This window comes from Coenobita brevimanus, chromosome 85 (genome assembly GCF_032717465.1).
Source record: "Coenobita brevimanus isolate Jiangsu-jjx chromosome 85, ASM3271746v2, whole genome shotgun sequence".
NCBI lineage: Eukaryota > Metazoa > Arthropoda > Malacostraca > Decapoda > Coenobitidae > Coenobita > Coenobita brevimanus.
The window spans coordinates 9,826,059-9,832,111 of record NC_137038.1 but is presented as its reverse complement, the minus strand read 5'-3'; the positions used below and the strand labels follow the sequence as shown (position 1 = coordinate 9,832,111).

General features: G+C 46.4%; 1 protein-coding gene across 2 annotated transcripts in view; it reads left to right on the top strand.

Annotated features, from left to right (window-relative positions):
- Positions 1–1,609: 1,609 nt before the first annotated feature.
- up (Troponin T, skeletal muscle) overlaps positions 1,610–6,053 on the top strand; it is a 42,562-nt gene continuing 38,118 nt past the window's right edge. For both annotated transcript variants that reach the window (XM_080280622.1, XM_080280621.1), the window contains exon 1: positions 1,610–1,729. The gene's annotated coding sequence lies outside the window, so the exon portion shown is untranslated. The remainder of the gene's footprint in view (positions 1,730–6,053) is intronic.

The following is a 6,053-nucleotide window of genomic DNA, read 5'->3' as shown; positions in this document are numbered from 1 at the left end:
TCCTAGCATGGGTGGACGGGTGGATGGATGGATGGTTCCACTGGATGGGTGGAGTAGCCGCATCTCCACCACCATCCCTACCCTTCGCCACCACTGCCAGCCCTTCTCCACCACCAGCCCTGCCCTATTCTATCCCCTCACAACCATCAGCCGTGCCCTCCTCCTCCACTACCATCACCACCACCACCAACTCTGGTCTCCTCCACCACCACCAATACCATCACCAGTCCCGGCATCCACCATCACCACCAACTCTTCCCTTCACGACCACTACGACCACCGCCACCACCACCACAAGCCCTGTCCTGCATCAGCACCACCAACGCTTCCCTTCACCACCACCACCACTACTTCCACCACCATTGCCACCAACTTTATCCTTTCCCCACCACCACCACCACCTCCACTAGCCCTGGTCTTCTTCACCACCGCCACCAACCTTTTCCTCCTCCACGACTAACACCATCAATCCTGCCCTCCACTACCACCATCAGTCTTTCCCTTCACGACCACGACCACCACCGCCAACACCAGCTCTTCCTTTCACGACCACCACCACCACCATTACCACCAACACTTCCCTCCTCTACCACCATCACCATTACCACCAACACTTCCCTCCTCTACCACCACCACCATTACCACCAACACTTCCCTCCTCTACCACCATCACCATTACCACCAACACTTCCCTCCTCTACCACCACCACCATTACCACCAACACTTCCCTCCTCTACCACCATCACCATTACCACCAACACTTCCCTCTTCCACCACCACCACCACCACCACCACCTCTAGCCCTTCCCTTCACGACGACGACCACCACCACCACCACCACCAGCCCTTCCCTTCACGACCACCACCACCACCACCACCACCACCACCAGCCCTTCCCTTCACGACCACCACCACCACCACGCCTTCCCTTCATGACCACCACAACCCCTTCCCTTCACTACCACCACCACCACCACCACCAGCCTTTCTCTTCACACCACCACCACCACCGCCACCACCAGCCCTTCCCTTCATGACCATTACCACCACCACCACCAACCCTGGCCTTCACCACCACCACCACCATCATTACCACCTACCCTTCCCTCCTCCACCACCACCAACCCTTCCCTCCACCACCACCACCACCACCAGCCCTGGCCTCCTCCAGCAGCTCTCCCATTTTAGCAATTTCGAACGTGAGACGAAGCCTGGGACGTGGTTGGCGGGGGCAGCACTCCTCGGGGGGAGGGAGGGAGGGGGATGGAGAGAGGGAAGGAGGGATGGGGTGGAGAGAAGGAGGGAAGGACGGAGAGGAGGGGGATGGGGGAGGGAGGGAGGGAAGAGAATGATAGGGAAAGAGCGACAGAGATGGAGGGAAAGGGCAGAGGGGGGGAGAGTGGGAGAGGGACAGAAACAGAGGGAGTGGAAAAGGGAGGGACAGAGAGAGAGAGAGAGAGAGATGTGGGCGCAGAGGAAGGGGTGGAAAGGGAAAGAAAATGAGAGGGAGAAGGGGATGAGAAGGAAATGGGCAAGGGTCGGAGGGGGAGGGGTTGGAGACGGAGGGTCGTAGAGGGAGGGGCAGAAGGAGGAGCCGTGTGCTATTTTCTACCGTTTTATTTCGGTGGTCCGGAGGTGTGGTAGAAGAGCAGAGGCTTGTGGGCCCTCAGTGTGACAGCAGGTTGGCCGAACTCTCCTGCTCGCGCTCCCTCTCTGCCGTTGAAAAGTGTAAGTTTGTTTGTTGTTGAGCCACTCTCGGGTTTTGTGCAAAGCCAAGACGCCTGACGCTGCTGCAGGGGGTTGAGCCTGGAGGTACTGTTGCTGCTTTGTGCAATGCAAGAACAAGTGGGTTTAGATTCATGACTGCAAGAGGCTCATTTAAGGCAGATAAACCATTTTTGCTGAGTTCTTATCTTAGAAGACGACCCACAACAGGCGATATTCATCCAGGTCCCCAGATGTACTGCTGGGTGAATGGGGACATGGGAGATGCAAACTGTGTCAAATAATCTAACTGATCTCGTTCTTTAAGTTGCAAGCTGGATGTGCTAAATACTGCGCCACCGGTCACTCCCTACTCTCGGGTTTTATGCAGCTGAAGACTGGGGTATAGCTGCTTTGCCTGTCCTAAAACACCATTCCGAGAGAGAACTGCCATTGTTCATTTGAGCTGCAGTGTGTGAGAGAGAGGCTCGCAGGAGAGGGAGTTTGGCTTCAGCGGAGGAAGGAAGTGCGTGGCTTTAGGAGTGGGAGATTGAGAGGAGGAGGTGTGAAAGTCGGTTTCGTTGAAGTGCGATGATCTAACTGTGAGAGAGAACGCTGAAGGTTAATGCAATTCATGGATCACATCCACTAACAGAAAATAATACAATAACAAACGGCTTTGAAGACACCTTAACCAAGATGCTTCAAGCACCTCATGGAGAAGCCAGCACCTTCCCATCGTCCATGTGTGGTGTAGTGATGTGAAACAGCTGAAGTAGGGGAAGCGTGCTTGTGTGTGTGTGTGTGTGTGTGTGTGTGTGTGTGTGTGTGTGTGTGTGTGTGCGTGTGCGTGTGTGTGTGCTTGCGTGCGCGTGCGCGAGTTTGTGTAGTGGTATTTGTTTGATTGTACTTACTGAAAGAAAATTCCTTGCCTAAAATAACGCTCAGTACATTATCAAAGTCCACTAACATATAGATGGCTTTGCCAGTGACAGACGAGGTTTCCTTCACCTTCCCCAAATGTAGGATTTTGTATGAGGTATCAGCTTTTATTGTGGTAGGTGGGGGCGCTCACCATCCACTCACTCAGTGTAGTGCTGCTCTCGGGTGGCTGCCATTTCCTCTCTTTCTTCCTTCCTCTTATGTCCTTCTTTCTTTCATATTCTTCTTTCCTTCATTCTTTCCTCTTCCTTCTGCCTGTGGGTGACTCTGCACTGAGTGACAAGCCAATTGGCTTCCTGAACACCAGGAAACCATTTACTACGCATGGTGGTAACCATATAACCAAATTTCGGCGCCTGGTGGTTTAGTGGGTAATTATTGTGCTCCAATCGGATTGAGCCGGTGGAGGTTTATATCCAAGGGATGGTTGGGGTTTATTGCTCACGTAATGGCACTCAGGGATGAGTGAGGCTGGTCACTCTCATCTTAAATGTCAGGACCAACTTGCCTAGCCCCGGGCTCCTACGCTCCTCATGGGGCAACACAGGATTGGATGATGTATGTATGATGTATCAGCTTTACTGTTATGTTTTGTGGCGAGTCCTGTTAGTCACACCCGCCTCCCTGACCCTCATGCCGGTAACACATGGGATGGAGGGATGAGAGGTATATACTAATCTTTTAGGCATTCATTCAAAATTCTGAGCATGAACGCTACCGTCTCTAATTAAAGGAGCCATAAATTGTCAGTGATTCTCATATAATGCTTTACAGGGTTTAAGATTTCTCCTAGTTGTATAAAATCGTCATGCTGTAACCATAATGAGATATCCAAGTGAATACCTACCTTGAAGAGGGTTTATATATATATATATATATATATATATATATATATATATATATATATATATATATATATATATATATATATATAGTCTTACCCTACCTCACCATACAAATGTATTTATCCATATTCACTAACAGACTAAACAAATGAAACCCTCTATATTCATATTAAATGTGTTTTCATACCTGTTGGACATTTTTACTTGGCACTTGACGGATCGATCACTGTTAATTCAGTTTCTGTGTTAATGATCTCGGAACTGTATTTGTTAATCAACAAAGTTAAAATGTATTACCGTGTACTATCTAAAATTTGGAAATTACATGCTTGTTTCTATATCTTTCAAATTAATGTATTCGAGTTTCCAGGTCAGAGTATTTTGTTCAAAGTAAGTTTTTCTGTTAAATTTGTGTCATGTTCACCGAAGCAAATTTCAGTCTCCCTAAAGCCACCTGTGATACAAGAAACAGTCAGGGGTTGCCTTGTGGTTCGTAGGGTAGGTTTGGTAGCTCAGGGTAGTGAAGATTTGTGAGGGCTTATCCTGTATAACACCTATTATGTCCTCTGTTATTTTGCTGACAGTTATATTCAGTATCATGAAATTCATAAACTTTAACTGCATGCCATTTCCCTGGTGCATATTTTCCAGTATCTCTGCATGAGGCAGGGTTAAAATTTTAATTACATTTTTCACTGGATAGGGAACTGGAAGGCTGTGGGCAATGAACTGATATTTGTAAACATCAAATTCTTTAGCACTAATAATTTTCTGCGTGCCAGAAGTGCATCGTTGGCAGCGTAAGGCTGTATCAACATAGACTTATTGGGAAAAAGAAGCTTGTGGTCTGATTTTTTATGTTGATTCTTCGTGCGGATTCGAATGCAATAGGAGATGCAGTCGAGTATTTCATTTGCGATTGATTCTGAATTGCACAGCACGTCGGAATAATATAAATATATATGGGAGCCTTGCCAAATATGATACCAAATCTCTCCCCCACCTACCCCTTCAAGTGGCTATGCTCGTATGTATTGAAATATGTACTCTAGGTTTTAGTGATATTTTAAGCAATTTACAATGCAAAATGTTTTCTTGCTTTTGATGCAGAATTCCAAATCACTCAGGGTTGTTCAAAGTATGTCATAGCGTTTATGGAGGTGGACTTATTAGGTAACTGAAATGATTTTATGCTGATGATCTATGGAGCTTCGAATAGAAAGGATATCTATTGTTATCGAGTCTTCATTCCTAAACGATATGTATGCTAGAACTTGCCCAGTCCAAACACAGAACACTTTCCACTTGTCCAATGTATGTAAGCTTTATCCTAGTACTCCACACTGTTTCGAATCCAAAATGTTTCATTACTACTGGCAAAGATTCCCAAAGCAGGATGAAACTGTCGAAATATATATCAAAACATTGCTAAATTAGATATCAAAACATCTCCCCCTTTCGACCGATTTTATGATAACATTCCTTGCAGCTTTGAATGCATGATACTCCATGATTGTTGTTCAAAAATTCAAACCACGTTGGAAGTCAAAATATAATGTATGTCAAAGCTTTAGATGGACTTATTAGGGAAACTTAATAAAAATTCCCCTGATACTCCATGCAGTTTTTAATGCAACGTCCTCCATTGCAGTTGATCCAGAATCCCCAAGCACGCCGGAACAATCGAAATATATGTCAGAGCCTTGCCAAATCCGATACCAGATCCCCCCCCCCCCTTCCACTCCACCTCGCCAGGCTATCTATATATGGCTCAGGGCGGCGGTGGGCACGACGCATGCGCAGGGGCCGGCCAGAAACCCAACCTGCGCAGGCTATTCTTGGCGCCGCGCAGCTGGGGCGGGTTGGCTACAGACTCCAGCCGGCACCGCTCATTGGTCTAGCCCACGTCCTTCCTCCTATTTTGATTACAACCGGGAAATCTTAACGACATAATCTTAGAAAGTTAGAGTGTTGGCGAGAAATTTACATGACATGCTAGTAGACAAATAGTTAGACGGATAGTTAGATTGCAAGTTGAAATATCTCTAGACACTCACATCCTTTCTCCTTCGCCCCCCCCCTCCCCTTTTTACAGTCGAGAAATCTTAACGACATAATCTTAGAAAGTTAAGGTGTTGGCTGATATATTTAAATGACATTCTCACAGATAATTAAATCGTTGGATCGCAGGTTAAAACACCCAAAGACATGCTATTAGAAACTTCGATCTACATCCTTCCTTTTATTTTGTTTACAACCAATATTTCTAAATGACATGTTCTTAAACGGTTAGGTTGTTAGTTAAAATATCTTATGACATGATCTTGTACATTTAGAACGCTGATTGGACCCCCTCAGCCTAAGGACGTCAAGCTTATTATTCTTGCTACTACCAGAAGATCTTATTAAGCTTATTAGAGAATCGTAGTAGTGAAGGGATGAACGATGGCTATATTTATCTCATACACTTCGAAAATAATCCCCCGAGCTGAATAAAATCGTCTGAAGGTAACAAGAATTTATACCATAGACGTCATCGTGGTGAAGGGAGTTAATAAGGA